The following is a 19040-nucleotide window of genomic DNA, read 5'->3' as shown; positions in this document are numbered from 1 at the left end:
TAAATGAGGAACACACACTCAAAGACTTAACTCCAGGCCAATAGTTTTTATATACAAAAATATCTTTTCTAAATTTATTTTACAATCACAAGACTCAAGATTTGAGGTAAGTAGATAAAATGCAAGGTACTTCCCACAGGTAAGTATAGAACTTTGATCTAAAACAGTAGTACACACAATTTAGGTTAAAATGGCAATAAGCTATTTTAAAAGTGGACACTGCAAAAATCAACAGTTCCTGGGGGAGGTAAGGTTGGTTAAGTTTCTCAGGTAAGTAAAGCACTTACACAATCAGTCTCCTGGGCATAGGCAGCCCACGATTGGGGGTTCAAGGCAAACCCAAAGCCACCGCACCAGCATCACAGGGCCGGTCAGGTGCCGATGTCAAAGGAGGGCCCAAAACACATAGGCGCCTATGAAGAACATGGGTGCTCTGGTCCTAGTCTGCTTACCGGTAAGTACCTGCGTCCTCGGGGAGCAAACCAGGGGGGGGTTTGTAGCGCACTGGGAGGGGGCTACACAAGCCCACAAAATGCACCCTCAGGAGCACAGGGGCGGCTGGGTGCAGTAGGTAAAGTAGGCGTCGGGTTCGCTATTTAAAGCAATGAAGGGGGTCACTTAGGCGATGTAGGCAGGGCGCAGAGGGGGCTTCTCTGGCCAGCCACTGACTAGGCTAGGATGACGGCCGCCTGCTGGTCACTCTTGCACTGGTAGGTGTTTCCTCTCGGTCCTCTGGGCTGCGGGTGCAGTGCTTGGTCCAGGCATCTGGTTCCTTTGTTACAAGGCAGTCACGGTCAGTGGGAGCCTTGGGATCCTCTCTGCAGGCATCGCTATGGGGGTGCAGGGAGGTCGACTCAGGGTGCCCACCTCATCGTAGTCGCCTGGGAGTCCTCTCTGCAGTGTTGGTTCTCCTGAACTCGAGCCCTCGGGCGTCGGGTGCAGTGTGTGAAGACTCACGCCTCTGGCGGGAAGAGAGTTCTTTAAAAGTTGTTTCTTTGTTGCAAAGTTTTGCAGGTTTTGAACAGTGCCTCTGTTCTCGGGAGTTTCTTGGTCCTTTAGGTTCGGAACAGTCCTCTGAGTCCGCAGAGGTCACTGGTCCCTGTCAGATGTATCGCTCTGCAGGTTCTTTGAGTATGGAGACAGGCCGGTAGGGCTGGAGCCAAGTCAGTTGTTGTCTCCATCGTCTCTGCGGGGCTTTCAGGTCAGCAGTCCTTTCTTCAGGTTGCAGGAATCTGATTTCCTGAGTTCAGAGTCACCCCTAAATACTGAATTTAGGGGGGTGTTTAGGTCAGGGGGGCAGTAGCCAATGGCTACTGTCCTTGAGGGTGGCTACACCCTCCTTGTGCCTCCTCCCAGAGGGGAGGGGGCACATCCCTATTCCTATTGGGGGAATCCTCCAAAACCAAGATGGAGGATTTCTAAAGGCAGGGGTCACCTCAGCTCAGGGCACCTTAGGGGCTGCCTGAATGGTGGGTGACTCCTCCTTGATTTTCTCATTATCTCCTCTGGACTTGCCACAAAAAGTGGGGGATGTGTCCAGGGGGCTGGCATCTCCACTAGCTGAAGTGCCCTGGGGCATTGTAACACGAAGCCTGAGCCTTTGAGGCTCCCTGCTAGGTGTTACAGTTCTAGCAGGGGGGAGGTGTTCATCACCTCCACCCAGTGCAGCCTTTGTTTCTGGCCTCAGAGAGCACAAAGGCTCTCACACCAGGAGGTCAGAAACTCGTCTCAGTGGTAGGCTGGCACAGACCAGTCAGTCCTGCACTGAAGGATTGGGTAAAATACAGGGGCATCTTCTAAGATGCCCTCTGTGTGCATTTGTAATAAATCCAACACTGGCATCAGAGTGGGTTTATTATTCTGAGAAGTTTGATACCAAACTTCCCAGTATTCAGTGTAGCCATTATGGAGCAGTGGAGTTCTTTTTGACAGACTCCCAGACCATATACTTAATATGGCCACACTGTACTTACAATGTCTAAGAATAGACTTGGACACTGTATGGGGCATATTGCTCATGCAGCTATGCCCTCACCTGTGGTATAGTGCACCCTGCCTTAGGGCTGTCAGGCCTGCTAGAGGGGTGACTTACCTATGCCACAGGCAGTATTTTGTGTGCATGGCATCCTGAGGGGATGCCAAGTCGACTGCCTTTTTCTCCCAACCAACACACACAATCTGCAATGGCAGTGTGCATGTGTTAGGTGAGGGGTCCCTTAGGGTGGCACAACACATGCTGCAGCCCTTAGGGACCTTCCCTGGTCACAGGGCCCTTGGTACTACTGGTACCTTTTACAAGGGACTTATCGGTGTGCCAATTGTGGAAACCATGGTACATTTTTAGTGAAAAAACACTGGTGCTGGGGCCTGGTTAGAAGGGGTCCCAGCACACTTCTCAGTCAAGTCAGCATCAATATTAGGCAAAAAGTGAGGGGGTGGGGTAACTGCAAAAGGGAGCCATTTTCCTACAAAGTATATTGCCTGTATTATTTGTCATTCTTTGTGAAACTTAGCCACACAACTCCAAGGCCATTTTCACGACCCCATTTATGGAAGACGAAATGCCCTGGGGCATTGTAACACGGAGCCTGAGCCTTTGAGGCTCACTGCTAGGTGTTGCAGTTCTTGCAGGGGGAGGTGTTAAGGACCTCCACCCAGTGTAGGCTTTGTTTCTGGCCTCAGAAAGCACAAAGGGTCTCACCCCAAGGGGGTTCAAACAAGGCTCTCGGACTGCTAGTCAAAGTAAGAATCGAAAAAATACCATCCTAAAATCGGTCGCCATATTGGAATGGGCACAGAGCCCGGGTAAGTAACACACAAACACCAAAACACCAAGCAATAAATTAGGGCTGACCTAGATTCAACAACGAAAGATAGTATTGGCCAGTCTCCAAACACAAATAATGCACGAGCTATGAGATCCTATAAAGATCACAACGCATCCCCAAACACTAATTACATTACCTTCACAATCAAACTGCATCTTCACAGCAAACCGAACATCGCTGTTTCAAACATCTACAGACACCCCCCCCGGACCTCGACCTCAGTTCAGTTCAGTTCAGTGACTCCTTCGCCGACGTCATCAGCACTCAAGCCCTTGCATCTACAGACTACATCCTCCTCGCGGACCTGAACTTCCACCTCGAAAACACCAATGACAGCAACTCGATTCGCCCTGCTCGACAACCTCGGACTCAATCAACTTGCCACATCTCCCACCCACTCCGCCGAACACACGCTCGACCCCCATCTTCTCCAACAGCAGACACATCGCCTTCAGCCACACCACTGAACTCCACTGGACCGACCACCGCTGCGTCCATTACACTTTCAATAAACCCACCACCCCCTACAACCTGCAACCATTCCTCTGCCACAGCTGGAACAAGATCACCAATGACCGGCTGATCTCTGCCCTCGCCCGAGCCCCATCAGCTGACTCCACCAACACAGCCACCCGCAACCTCAGGCAACGGATCGACGACTGCACCAACACACTCGTCCCGATCAAGAAACCCTCTCACAACTGCACCATCAGAAAGGTCACCTGGTTCACCACCAACCTCCGGACCTCCAAACAGGCCTGCCACAAACTCGAGAGGAAGTGGCGCCAGGAACAGACACCAGCCACCCACACAGCCCTCAAGAACGCCATCTGCAATCACCACCAGCTCATCCAGGCCACCAAGAATTCCTCCTTCAAGGAATGTATCGGCAACAACGTGCACAACAGCAAAGAGCTCTTCAACATCGTGAAGGAACTCTTAAACCCCAGCTCCAGCGACATCCCACCTTCGCAAGACCTCTGCGACTCCCTCGCCACCTTTTTTCACGGCAAAATCACAGGCATCCACGGCAGCTTCAACAACAAGACCCCACCAGCAGCCACCAACACTTCCGACTCATCGCCCCCACCCCCCCAACCACACCATCCTCCTGCTCTCCTGGACATACGTCAACGAAGCTGACACCATCAAAGTAACGAACACCATTCATTCCGGCTCCCCATCTGACCCCTGCACGCACTACATCTACAACAGAGCGAGCTACATCATCGCCCCCCCAACTCCATATGATCATCGATAGCTCCTTTGAGACTGCCACCTTCCCGGAAAACTGGAAGCATGCCAAGATCAACGCCTTACTCAAGAAACACCAGATGGACCCCAAGGACCTCAAAAACTACCGGCCCATCTCCCTGCTTCAGTGCCTGGCAAAGGTTCTCAAGAAGATCATCAACAGGCAACTGTCCAACCACCTGGAGGAAAATAACTCTAGACCCGTCCCAATCGGGCTTTCGCAGCAATCACAGCACCAAGACCACCCTCATCATTGCCACAGAAAACATCCGGACCCTCCTGGACAAAGGCGAAACAGCAGCCCTCATCCTCCTGGACCTTTCGCCCGCCTTTGACACCATCTGCCACCACACCCTGCGCGCACACCTCCTCGATGCAGGGATCTGCGACAAGGCCGTGGACTGGATCACCTCCTTCCTCTCCGACAGAACACAGAGAGTCCGCCTCCCTCCATTCCTATATGAAGCCACCAAGACCAGCTGCGGTGTACCACAGGGCACCTCCCTCAGCCCGACAATCTTCAACGTGTACATGGCACCGCTCGCCAAAATCATCCAATCTCAACATCATCTCTTATGCTGACGACACCCAGCTGATCCTCTCCCTCACCAAGGACCCCGCCACAGCCAAAACCAACCTTCACGAGGGTATAAAGGCTGTCACCAACTGGATGAAGAACAGTCGACTAAAACTAAACTCCGATAAGACAGAGGTCCTCATCCTCAGCCCCACCCCCTCTGCTGGGGACGCCTCCTGGTGGCCGCCCTCGATGGGAGCAGCACCAACATCCAACCACGCCCACAACCTACGTTTCATCCTGGACTCATCGCTCTCCATGACCCAACAAGTCAACGCCGTCTCATCCTCCTGCTTCAACACCCTACGCATGCTCCGCAAAACCTACAGGTGGATCCCTACCGAAACCAGAAGGACTGTTACCCAAGCCCAGCAGACTGGACTATGGCAATGCTCTCTAAGCGGGAACCACAGCAGCTCTCCAGAAAAGACTGCAACGGATACAGAACAGCCTCATCCTCATCATCCCCGACACAGCCACATCACAGCCCACCTGAGAGGCCTACACTGGCTTCCCGTCAACAAAAAGATCACATTCAAAATCCTAACCCACGCCCACAAAGCATTCCACAACGCCGACCAGCATACCTCAACGATCATCTCACCTTCTACACCCTGAACCGTCAGCTCCGCTCCGCCAACCTCGCCCTCGCCACCGTCCCATACATCCACAGGACAACAACCGGAAGCAGATCTTTCTCCTACCTCGCAGCCAAGACCTGGAACACCCTCCCCATTCACCTACGGCATACCTAGGGCCTACTGACCTTCAGGAGACTCCTCAAGACCTGGCTGTTCGAGCAGTAGCAGCTCCCTCCCCTCCCCCCATCCCCCCAGGAGCCTTGAGACCCTCATGGGTGAGTAGCACGCTCTACAAATGCATTGATTGACTGATCGCATCACAAGTTCCAGTGATCGCCTCTATACTTAATAAGCAAAAATTAGTCCCAATGTGATTGTAATTTGGGACTAACACAGAGCATGATTTATAGTATCACAATCTCCGAAATAAGGAGAATAAAGAAGAAGAATCAAGAGAATTTTTTTTTTATATATATGTAAGAAGATTAAAAATAACGCCTTAAATAGTAAAACGAGGTGTCATGCAAAAACAAATATACATAATTTCTAGACTGGAGCACACTTTGATATATTTTCTAAGATTTTTCAAAAGCCTTGTCTTCATATGCATCTCCATTATTCATACTTATAACACATTTCCATATTTCTAACAACCATAGATTTCATAAACACTGATAAATTTTAACTACATTCATTCATTAGTCCTGTCAGTAACATATCACCAAAGATAATTTTTTTGGTTATCTGATGTATTTAATTCATAACTTCCTCAATTGATGTATGATTATAAGAAATGGTGCATCTCATTATCGAAGTTCATACCCAATTCTATAGTCTTTAATCTAATTATCCATCTAGCCCCTTTTTTTCCTCAGTTCAGTCATCCGATTACCATCTATGGCATGTACAGGGGTTTGACCAATACCAATATGCAAATCTATTTTCCCTTTACTTTATCACCAAATAAGCTAGCTTTCTGCCAAATTTGGTGCAATTCCATCTAACAGTTCGGTCTGTAGTTGTGTCTAAATGTCCTATGGGAATTAACATGGGAAACAGAATTTTTTTCACACCCCCCCAATGTTTTCTCAGCATCCACTTGACAGACCACCCTGGAACTTTCCATGTAGAACAAGATTCACCGGGCCAATTCTTAAAAAAAACAAAAACGTGAAAATTCCTCAAACAGTACCAAAGATATAGGCAAGTCAAAAAACACTTTCTGTGGGAACATGGACCTAACTAATTAGGTATTTTTATTACCTACTAGCGGTCGTTAGTAGTTAGGACCTAGTTTCAATACAAAAAGCATTTTTTGTTTTGCTAATAACTTTGGTGCCATTTGAGAAATCTTCCTGAAATTTTCAGAACTAGGGGCCAAAATGTGTTTTTTCTATGTAATTTCCCTTAGGGATTTTAGACACTACTACACCCTGAACCGCTGAAGAAATTACACCAACTCTGGCAGAAAGCTACATCTTGGTGAAGAAAGATTTCTTCTTGTAATTTGGAGTAAATCTGCTCAGTAGTTTGGAGTTAATAAAGAAAAAAGATTTATGTGTATCAAGAGCATCAGATCTGCAGTGGATCCATGTGCCAACAGTTATACTGTGACTGACTAGCTGCAACCTGAAAGGAAAGTTGCAGCCTCCATTTTGTTCATCGGAACTCTGTTCCCTGTGAGGAAAATAAATAAAAAAATGTGATAGAAGAGTGCAAGGTAGAGGTTCCCTGACCCCAAGGGACTGGTGGAGGGGCTTGTGAGAAACCCCTCATGGGCAAGAAATTGTTCAAAAACATTTTTTAGTGCACAAGGATCCACCCTGATTCGGGCAGATGTGTGTAGATCTAGACCCATTGAAAATAAATACATAAAAAAAAAAAAAAAAGCCACTACGAGAGCCAGACCCACACACCTACACACACACCCAATCACCCATTAACACACCCACTTTCACACCCACACAACCCCTCACACCCACACAGCCACTCACACACCCCTTCCCAGACCCAAAAAGCCATGCACACAGCCACTCACACCTACTCACAGCCCCACTCAGCCAGTCACATCACTTACGCCCATTACATGCACTCACAGCCACCACAAACACTCACAACCAGGTGACGGGGATGTTGTAGTTAGGAAATATCACTAAAAAACCATAGCAATACACTGGAAAAAAACAAAGGTTACAGGGACATTGTAGTTCGGTTTAGATTTTACACACACAAAACCACAGAAATTCAGCAGTTATAGTAATCTTCGTGCCCAAAGGTAACTAACTTATGCCCTCGCCATGCACTCCTAATTACCCTAAATATTGCATCACTCATGACATCTTCCATGCTATACCATTGAAAACATCACTGCAACATTTGCAGTGAAATTATTGACGAGAAAACTGCATGGCGAGACGGGTTATAGCTACCTTAGGGCACGACTTAAAATTACTTGAGGTAACTATAATGCTGAATTTCTATGGTTTTGTGTATTTAAAATCTGAACCTAACTATAACTTAACCTTTGTGTTTTCTGTGTGTGTGTGTATGTGTATATATATATATATATATATATATATATATATATATATATATATAGAAAATTTCACTTACCCAGTGTACATCTGTTCGTGGCATGTTGCGCTGCAGATTCACATGCTGTGCACTGTTCCCGCCATCTAGTGTTGGGCTCTGAGTGTTACAAGTTGTTTTTCATCGAAGAAGTCTTTTAGAGTCACAGGACCGAGTGACTCCTCCCTTTCGGCTCCATTGCGCATGGGCATCGACTCCATCTTAGATTGTTTTCCCCGCATAGGGTGAGGTAGGAGTGGTAGAACGAGGATACTAAAGATGTCCATGCAATGGAATAGATATGTATGTACAGTTAGTGGTAAAGGAATATTTATTTACATATATACAATTTAAATGCAACTTAAACGTCTACAGGCTCCCGGGGAGGTGGTAGGGCACATGTGAATCTGCAGCGCAACATGCCACGAACAGATGTACACTGGGTAAGTGACAAAAGCAGTAATCCTCCCGAAAGTGGTGGTCAGCCTGTAGGAATTGAAGTTGTTTGAAATAATGTTCTTAGTACAGCCTGTCCTAATGTGGCTTGTTGTGTTGCTAACACATCTGCACAGTAATGTTTAGTAAAGGTATGAGGTGTAGACCATGTGGATGCTTTACAAATCTCGGTCATTGGTATATTCCCTAGAAAGGCCACTGTTGCTCCTTACTTTCTCGTGGAGTGTGCTTTTGGTGTAATGGGTAAGTCTCTTTTAGCTTTGAGGTAACAGGTCTGAATGCATTGGACTATCCATCTGCCTATGCCCTGTTTGGATATAGGGTTACCAGCATGGGGTTTTTGGAAAGCAACGAACAATTGCTCAGTTTTACAAAATGATTTTGTTCTGTCTATGTAATACATTAGCGCTCTTTTTATGTCTAATGTATGCAGTGCTCTTTCTGCTACCGAGTCTGTTTGGTTTAGATGAAACGGTGAAATGACTTTTGGTAAAAATTTTGGATTTGTACGGAGAACCACTTTATGTTTGTGTATTTGTATAAAGGGTTCTTCGACAGTAAACGCCTGTATTTCGCTAACTCTTCGTAGTGAAGTGATGGCTATTAGAAAAGCTACCTTCCAAGTTAAGAACTGGATTTGGCAAGAATGCATGGGTTCAAAAGGTGGGCCCATGAGTCGTGTAAGTACAATATTAAGATTCCACGAGGGTACTGGTGGGGTTCTTGGAGGTATGATCCTTTTTAGTCCTTCCATAAAGGCTTTAATAACTGGGATTCTAAAAAGTGACTGTATGTTTAATCTGCAGGTAAGCAGAGATTGCAGTGAGATGAATTTTGATGGAAGAAAAAGCAAGATATGCTTTTTGTAGGTGTAGTAAGTAAATCACAATGTTTTGTATGGAGGCCTCTAACGGTGTGATTTGGTTTGCTTGGCAGTAGAAAACAAACCTTTTCCATTTATTAGCATAACAATGCCTTGTTGTCGGCTTTCTTGCCTGTTTAATGACTTCCATACACTCATTTGAAAGGTTTAGATAGCCAAATTATTCAGGAGCCAGATTGCTAGATTGAGCGATGCTAGATTCGGGTGTCTGATCTGTTGTTTGTGTTGTGTTAACAGATCTGGTCTGTTTGGGAGTTTGATGTGAGGTACTACTGAGAAGTCTAACAGTGTGGTGTACCACGGTTGGCGAGCCCACGTTGGTGCTATGAGTATTAGTTTGAGTTTGTTTTGGCTCAGTTTGTTGACTAGGAAAGGAATGAGTGGGAGAAAAGCGTAAGCAAATATCCCTGACCAACTGATCCATAGAGAATTGCCCTTGGACTGAGGGTGCGGGTACCTGGACGCAAAGTTTTGGCATTTTGCGTTTTCTTTTGTTGCGAATAGGTCTAAGTTTGGTGTTTCCCAGCGGTAGAAGCGATCCTGTAAGATCTGGGGATGTATTTCCCATTCGTGAGTTTGCTGGTGATCCCGACTGAGACTGTCGGCTAACTGATTCTGAATGCCTGGTATGTATTGTGCTATTAGGCGAATGTGGTTGTGAATTGCCCAATGCCAAATCTTTTGTGCTAAGAGATACAGTTGTGTCGAGTGGTTCCCCCCCCCCCCCCCCCGTTTGTTGAGATAGTACATTGTTGTCATGTCTGTTTTGACAAGAATGTGTTTGTGGGCTACTAGTGGTTGAAACGCTTTTAACACTAGAAATACTGCTAGCAGCTCCAAGTGATTTATGTGAAGTTGTTTTTGTTGATTGTGCCATTGACCCTGTATGCTGTGATTGCTGAGGTGTGCTCCCCACCCAACCATGGAAGCATCTGATGTGATAATAGCTTCAGGCACTGGGTCTTGGAATGGCCGCCCTTTGTTTAAATTTACAGGGTTCCACCATTGAAGCGAGGAGTGTGTTTGGCGGTCTATCAACACTAGATCTTGAAGTTGGCCCTGTGCTTGTGTCCATTGTCTTGCTAGGCACTGTTGAAGGGCCGCATGTGCAATCTTGCATTTGGGACAATGGCTATGCATGAGGACATCATGCCTAGTAGTTTCATTACAAACTTTACCGTGTGGTGTTTGTTTGGTTGTATGCTTGATCTTACATTTTGGAACAATTGGACTCTTTGTGGACTTGGGAGTGGCAATTGCCCTTTGTGTGTTGAGTGTTGCTCCCAAGTATTGTTGTATTTGGGATGGTTGCAGATGTGATTTTTGGTAGTTTATAGAGAACCCTAGTTAGTGTAGAGTTTCTATGCCGTATTGCGTGTGAAAATGACATTGTTGTTGAGTGTTGGTTTTTATTAGCCAGTCGTCCAAATATGGGAATACGTGCATGTGCTGTCTCCTTATGTGAGCGGCTACTGCTAGGCATTTCGTGAATACTCTGGGGGCTGTTGTTATCCCGAACTGTAGCACTTTGAATTGATAGTGTATGCCTTGCATTACAAACCTTAGGTATTTTCTGTGAGAAGGATGGATGGGTATGTGGAAATACGCATCCTTGAGATCCAATGTTGTCATGTATTACTCCTTTTTTAGTAAGGGAACTACGTCTTGAAGTGTTACCATGTGGAAATGATCTGATTTGATGAATAGATTCAGTGTTCTAGGAAGGGTCTTAATGTTTTGTCCTTTTTTGGAATCAGGAAATATAGTGAGTAGACGCCTGTTCCTTTTTGGTGATTGGGTATGAGCTCTATTGCTTGTTTTTGTAGCAGTGCTTGGACCTCTATTTGTAATAGGTCTAAGTGTTGCTGAGACAGTCTGTGCGGTTTTGGTGGCACGTCTGGAGGGAATGTTGTGAATTCTATGCAATAACCATGTTGGATAATTGATAGGACCCATGCGTCTGTGGTAATATGTGGCCAGTTTTGGTAGTATGTGGTTAGTCTCCCCCCCCCACTGGTGATAAGTGTTGGGGTGTGTTGTGACATTGAAGTCACTGCTTGGTCTGGCTTGGTTTGGTTGGTTGGTTGGTTAGAATTTTCCTCTTCCTCTTGGGAATTGTCCTCTATAGGAACCACGAAACCCACCCCTTTGGTATTGTGATTTATTGGTGGGTCTGGTTTGAGAGGTGGAAGGTTCTGATGTTTGTTGTCGAAACCCCCCTCTGAATTGTTGTTTCCTAAAGGTGCCTCTGACTTGTGAGGAATAGAGCGAGCCCATGGCTTTGGCCGTGTCCGTGTCTTTTTTCATTTTTTCAATGGCTGTATCGACTTCCGGCCTAAACACTGCTGTTGATTAAACGGCATATTTAACACCGCTTGTTGAATCTCTGGCTTGAATCCAGAACTTCGCACCCATGCATGTCTGCAAATGGTTACAGCCGTGTTGACAGTTCGTACTGCCGTGTCTGCCAAGTCTAGTGCGGACCTTACCTGGTTGTTAGATATGGCCTGTCCCTCTTCAACTACTTTCTGTGCACGTTTCTGGTGTTCCTTGGGCAAGTGCTGTATGATGTCTTGCATCTCGTCCCAGTGTGACCTGTCGTAGCATGCAAGTAGGGCTTGTGAATTCGCAATTCGCCATTGATTGGCTGCTTGTGATGCCTCTCGCTTGCCTGCAGCGTCGAATTTCCGACTTTCTTTGTCAGGTGGTGGAGCATCTCCTGACAATTGAGAGTTTGCTCTTTTCCTTGCTGCCCCTACAACCACTGAGTCTGGCGTAAGCTGCTGTGTTATGAACACTGGATCTGTTGGGGGTGGCTTGTACTTTTTTTCAACTCTAGGCGTGATAGCTCTTCCCTTTACAGGCTCCTGGAAGACCTGCTGCGCGTGCTTGAGCATGCCTGGGAGCATTGGCAGACTCTGATAGGATGTGTGGGTGAATGCCAGTGTTAAAAAGGAAGTCATCCTCCACTGGCTCTGGGTGCATTGCTACGTTGTGGAATGCCCTGGATAGTACCTGCGTATATGCAGTACGGTCTTCTGGTGGTGATGGCTTAGTTGGATAACATTCTGGGCTGTTATCCGATACTGGTGGATCATATAAATCCCATGCATTGGCATCATCCTGGGTCATCCCGGTATGTGTGGGTGACTGCATTATAGGTGTTCCCACTGGTGACAATTGTGGCGAGTGCAGTGGGGATGGTTGTGGTGAGACCATTGGTGGTGGTGATTTGTCTCTAACCACCTTTGCCTTTGGTTGCATTTCTGTTTCCTGAAATGCAAGCTTCCTTTTCGATTTGAGTGGAGGTAAAGTCTGAATCTTGCCAGTCTCTTTTTGGATATGTAACATCCGTTGTGTATGGTCAGGTTCTTCCATACCCAACTCTTGCTCGAATCGATGTCTTTCTTTGAGTTGGCTGGAAAGTCCTTGCTCTTCTGTATAAGAGCTTCTTTTCGGCTCCGAGGCCGCTTTTTTCAGTACCAAAGTTTCAGTTGTTATTGACTTTTTCGGTTCAGAGGTGATCTTTTTGGGTTTTGTCGATTCGATCACTCGGTGTCGAAATCGTTCGGTGGCGGAATCTCGACCGGAGTCGGAAGTCTTCGGCAACTCCTTGGCCTTTTTCGGTGCCGATGTTTGGTCACCTTCCTTTCGGTGGGTTAAGCCATGGCCTGCTGGCGGTGGCGTCCCCATGGCCTCAAGTGTTTTGGTGTGACCCTGAGTTTGGGACGGGGCAGGTTTACTCACGGTTCGTTGCACCGTCGAGGGTCGTTCAACTTCGGATTCATCCGAGTCAGTCTCTTGGATGGAGATATTTTCCTCCTCTTCGACGTTGAGCTGTTCTTTCGGTTTCAACGCCATTTGCAGTCTTCTTGCGTGTCGATCCCTCAAGGTATTTTTCGATCGAAACGCTCGGCAAGCTTCGCAAGTATCCTCTCTGTGTTCGGGTGACAAACACAGATTACAGACCCGGTGCTGGTCCGTATAAGGATACTTTGCGTGACACTTAGGACAGAAACGGAAGGGGGTCTGGTCCATGAGTCTGGGGCGATGGGTGGGGTCGGGCCGACCAGGCCTTGGTGAAGTTTGGAAGCCCCGAAGGGCCACCGAAGCGGTTTTGATGTCGGTGCCAATACACTAACACTAACCCGGTACCGAGCGATAACAATATCGTCGAATTTTCGATACTTCAGCTAACTTTCCCGATTCGAAATACGGAGTGAAGAGGAACACGTCCGAACCCGATGGCGGAAAGAAAACAATCTAAGATGGAGTCGACGTCCATGCGCAATGGAGCCGAAAGGGAGGAGTCACTTGGTCCCGTGACTCGAAAAGACTTCTTCGAAGAAAAGCAACTTGTAACACTCCGAGCCCAACACTAGATGGCAGGATAATGCACAGTATGTGTATCTGCAGCTACACATGCCACCGAACATATATATATATATATATATATATATATATGGAAAATGTCACTTACCCAGTGTACATCTGTTCGTGGCATGAGTCGCTGCAGATTCACATGCTGTGCACAGTCCGCCGTCTGGTGTTGGGCTCGGAGCGTTACAAGTTGTTTTTCTTCTAAGAAGTCTTTTCGAGTCACGAGACCGAGGGACTCCTCCCCTTTCGGTTCCATTGTGCATGGGCGTCGACTCCATCTTAGATTGTTTTCCCCGCAGAGGGTGAGGTAGGAGTTGTGTATATTAGTAATAGTGCGCCCATGCAATGGAATGAATACTTATGTACATAATAAAGGTTTAGAGTAATATATTTACAAATGTACAATTGTTTAAGATCTACTTCTAAACGGCTACAGGCGAGGCGGGTGGGCGCATGTGAATCTGCAGCGACTCATGCCACGAACAGATGTACACTGGGTAAGTGACATTTTCCGTTCGATGGCATGTGTAGCTGCAGATACACATGCTGTGCATAGACTAGTAAGCAGTTATCTCCCCAAAAGCGGTGGTTCAGCCTGTAGGAGTTGAAGTAGTTTGAAATAATGTTCTTAGTACAGCCTGACCTACTGTGGCTTGTTGTGCAGTGAACACATCTACACAGTAGTGCTTTGTAAATGTATGAGGCGTAGACCAGGTTGCTGCCTTACATATTTCGTTCATTGGAATATTCCCTAGAAAGGCCATGGTAGCTCCTTTCTTTCTGGTTGAGTGTGCCTTTGGTGTAATAGGCAGCTCTCTTTTTGCTTTAAGATAGCAGGTTTGAATACACTTAACTATCCACCTAGCAATGCCTTGTTTTGAAATTGGATTTCCTGTATGAGGTTTTTGAAAGGCAATAAATAGTTGTTTTGTCTTCCTAATTTGTTTTGTTCTGTCAATGTAGTACATTAGTGCTCTCTTGATGTCTAATGTATGTAGTGCTCTTTCAGCTACCGAATCTGGCTGTGGGAAGAACACTGGTTATTCTACTGTTTGATTCAAGTGGAACGGTGAGATAACCTTTGGTAAGCATTTTGGATTTGTTCTTAGAACCACCTTATTCTTGTGTATTTGAATAAATGGTTCTTGTATGGTAAATGCCTGAATCTCACTCACCCTTCTTAGAGATGTGATGGCAATGAGAAATGCAACTTTCCACGTTAAGTATTGCATTTCACAAGAATGCATGGGTTCGAAAGGGGGACCCATGAGCCTCGTTAAGACAATGTTGAGGTTCCATGAAGGAACAGGTGGTGTCCTTGGTGGTATAATTCTCTTTAGGCCTTCCATAAACGCTTTAATGACAGGTATTCTAAATAGGGAAGTTGAATGAGTAGTCTGCAGGTAAGCAGATATTGCGGTGAGATGTATCTTTATGGAAGAAAAAGCTAGATTTGATTTTTGCAAGTGTAGTAAATATCCTACTACATCTTTTGGAGATGCGTGTAATGGTTGAATTTGATTGTTATGGCAGTAACAAACAAATCTTTTCCATTTATTTGCATAGCAGTGTCTAGTGGAAGGTCTTCTTGCTTGTTTTATGACCTCCATACATTCCTGTGCGAGGTCTAAGTGTCCGAATTCTAGGATTTCAGGAGCCAAATTGCTAGATTCAGCGATGCTGGGTTTGGATGCCTGATCTGTTGTTTGTGTTGTGTTAACAGATCTGGTCTGTTGGGTAGCTTGACATGAGGTACTATTGACAGGTCTGGTAGTGTTGTATACCAAGGTTGTCTTGCCCATGTTGGTGCTATTAGTATGAGTTTGTTTTGACTCAATCTGTTTACTAGATATGGAAGGAGAGGGAGAGGGGGAAAAGCGTTCGCAAATATCCCTGACCAGTTCATCCATAGAGCATTGCCTTGGGATCGCTGGTGTGGGTACCTGGATGCGAAGTTTTGGCATTTTGAGTTTTCTTCTGTTGCAAATAGGTCTATTTGGGGTGTTCCCCAAATTTGAAAGTAAGTGTTCAGTATTTGGGGGTGAATTTCCCATTCGTTGATTTGTTGGTGATCTCGAGAGAGATTGTCTGCTAGCTGGTTTTGGATCCCTGGAATAAATTGTGCTATTAGGCAAATGTGGTTGTGAATCGCCCAATGCCATATTTTTTGTGTTTGGAGACACAACTGTGTTGAGTGTGTCCCCCCCTGTTTGTTTAAATAATACATTGTTGTCATGTTGTCTGTTTTGACAAGAATGTATTTGTGGGTTATCATGGGCTGAAATGCTTTTAGCGCTAGAAATACTGCTAACAGTTCTAGGTGATTTATGTGAAACTGCCTTTGATGTATGTCCCATTGTCCTTGGATGCTGTGTTGATTGAGGTGTGCTCCCCACCCTGTCATGGAAGCATCGGTTGTTATGACGTATTGTGGCACTGGGTCTTGGAAAGGCCGCCCTTTGTTTAAATTTGTACTGTTCCACCATAGAAGCGAGATGTATGTTTGGCGGTCTATCAACACCAGACCTAGAAGTTGACCCTGTGCATGTGACCATTGTGATGCTAGGCACTGTTGTAAGGGCCGCATGTGTAACCTTGCGTTTGGGACAATGGCTATGCATGAAGACATCATGCCTAGGAGTTTTAATACCATTTTTGCTTGTATCTTTTGTGTTGGATACATGGCCTGTATTACTTTGTGAAATGTTTGAACCCTTTGTGGACTTGGAGTGGCTATCCCTTCTGTTGTGTTGATTGTCGCTCCCAAGTATTGCTGTGTTTGGCACAGCAAAAGGTGTGACTTTGCATAGTTGATGGAGAAACCTAGCTTGTGAAGGGTCTGTATGACATACTTTGTGTGATATGAACACTTTGTTAGCGTGTTGGTTTTGATTAACCAGTCGTCTAAGTAAGGGAACACGTGTATTTGCTGCCTTCTGATATGTGCAGCTACTACTGCTAGGCATTTTGTAAAGACTCTTGGCGCGGTCGTTATTCCGAATGGCAACACTTTGACATGGTAATGTATTCCTTTGAATACGAACCTTAGGTATTTCCTGTGTGAAGGATGTATCGCTATATGGAAATACGCATCTTTTAGGTCTAATGTTGTCATGTAGTCTTGCTGTTTGAGCAGTGGGATTACGTCTTGTAATGTGACCATGTGAAAGTGGTCTGATTTGATGTAGGTATTTAGTGTTCTGAGATCTAGTATTGGTCTCAGAGTTTTGTCCTTTTTTGGTATTAGAAAGTACAGTGAGTAAACTCCTGTGTTTTTCTGTAGACTTGGTACTAATTCTATTGCGTCCTTTTGCAGTAATGCTTGAACTTCTAGTCCTAGAAGATCTATATGCTGTTTTGACATATTGTGTGTTTTCGGTGGGACGTTTGGAGGGAATTGGAGAAATTCTATGCAATAACCATGCTGGATAATTGCTAAGACCCAAGTGTCTGTTGTTATTTCCTCCCAAGATTTGTAGAACTGGCTTAGTCTTCCCCCCACTGGTGTTGTGTGAAGGGGTTGTGTGACTTGTGAGTCACTGTTTATTTTGAGGGGTTTTGGGACCTTGAAATTTTCCCCGATTTCTTGGGAATTGGCCTCCTCTGTATTGTCCCCGAAAACCTACCCTTTGATATTGTCCCTGGTAGGTAGGTGGTCTTGTTTGTGAGGTGTTGGTTTCTGTGGGTTGACCTCGAAACCCTCCCCTAAAAGGTGTTTTCCGAAATGTGCCTCTGCTCTGCGGGGAGTACAGTGCGCCCATGGCTTTGGCTGTATCGGTGTCCATTTTTAGTTTTTCAATGGCAGTGTCCACCTCTGGCCCAAACAATTGCTGTTCATTAAACGGCATATTGAGCACAGCCTGTTGTATTTCAGGTTTGAACCCAGATGTGCGCAGCCATGCGTGTCTCCTTATTGTGACTGCAGTGTTTATTGTCCGTGCAGCTGTATCCGCTGCATCCATGGAAGACCGTATCTGATTGTTCGAGATACTTTGTCCCTCTTCCACCACCTGTTGCGCTCTTTTTTGGAGCTCTTTGAGTAGGTGTTCGATGAGATGTTGCATTTCATCCCAATGAGCCCTGTCGTATCTCGCTAAGAGTGCTTGCGAGTTGGCGATACGCCACTGATTTGCTGCTTGTGCTGCAACCCTTTTTCCCGCTGCATCAAATTTGCGGCTCTCCTTGTCCGGAGGTGGTGCGTCGCCTGATGTATGCGAGTTGGCTCTCTTACGAGCTGCCCCCACAACTACTGAGTCCGGTGTCAGTTGTGTTGTAATAAATATAGGGTCTGTGGGTGGTGCCTTATATTTTTTCTCCACCCTTGGAGTTATAGCTCTGCCTTTAACTGGCTCCTGAAATATTTGTTTCGAGTGCCTTAGCATTCCCGGGAGCATGGGAAGGCTTTGATAATGGCTATGGGTGGAGGACAGGGTGTTAAAGAGGAAGTCATCCTCAATAGGCTCCTAATGTAGTGATACATTATGGAATTCAGCTGCCCTAGCGACCACCTGTGCATATGATGTACTGTCCTCAGGTGGTGACGGTTTAGTTGGGTACGACTCTGGGCTATTGTCTGATACTGGGGCGTCGTAGAGGTCCCATGCATCTGGATCATCCTGGCTCATTGTGGTATGAGCTGGCGAGTGTGTTAATGGTGGAGTTTGCGCCGGTGATGCATGAGTTGATGGTGCTGGAGAAGGTGGTGGAGTTACTTTCTTTACCACCTTTGCTTGTGGTTGCTTGTCTCTTTGTTGGAAGGCAAGTTTCCTTTTGATTTTGATTGGGGGAAGAGTGCTGATCCTCCCAGTATCTTTTTGAATAAAGAGCCGCTTTTGCGTGTGATCTGGCTCTATTGTTTGTAATTCCTCTTCAAATCTGTGTTTTTTCATTTGAGAGGACAGTCCTTGTTCCTCTGAGTAGGAACGGATTCTCGGTTCGGATGCCGGATGTTTCGGCACCTAAACCTTTTCTACTGATTTTTTCGGCTCCGACAAAATCTTTTTTCTTTTCTGCGTCGTGCCCTCTTGGTGCCGACCAATCTCGGTGCCGCTGTCTCGGTGCCGAATGTTTTCTGCGCCACTCTCTCGGGCCCGAGAGTGCTGCGTGCCTGTATCTCGACCGGAGTCGGATGACTTCGGCACCAGCCCGCCCTTTTTCGGTGCCAATGGACGGTCACCTACTTTTCGGGTTAAGCCATGGCCTGTTGGCGGTGGCGTCCCCTGGGCTTTGTCAGTCTTTTCGTGAGCTTTTTGTTTCAACGTCTTACTCACGGTTGACGTTTCTTCGGCGTCGAGTTCTTCGGAATCAGACTCGTGGATGGAGAAAGTTTCTTCTTCTTCCTCCCCGAACCGTTGTTGTCCTGTCGGCGTGGACGCCATCTGCAATCTCCTGGCTCTTCGGTCTCTGAGCGTTTTCCTCGGACGAAACGCGCGACAGGCTTCGCACGTATTCTCCTTGTGCTCGGGGGACAGGCACAAGTTACAGACCAAATGTTGATCCGTATAAGGATA

Source organism: Pleurodeles waltl, chromosome 5 (genome assembly GCF_031143425.1).
Source record: "Pleurodeles waltl isolate 20211129_DDA chromosome 5, aPleWal1.hap1.20221129, whole genome shotgun sequence".
In the NCBI taxonomy this organism is placed as follows: Eukaryota; Metazoa; Chordata; class Amphibia; order Caudata; family Salamandridae; genus Pleurodeles; species Pleurodeles waltl.
The sequence above is the reverse complement of the archived record's forward strand: the minus strand, read 5'-3'. Positions refer to the sequence as shown.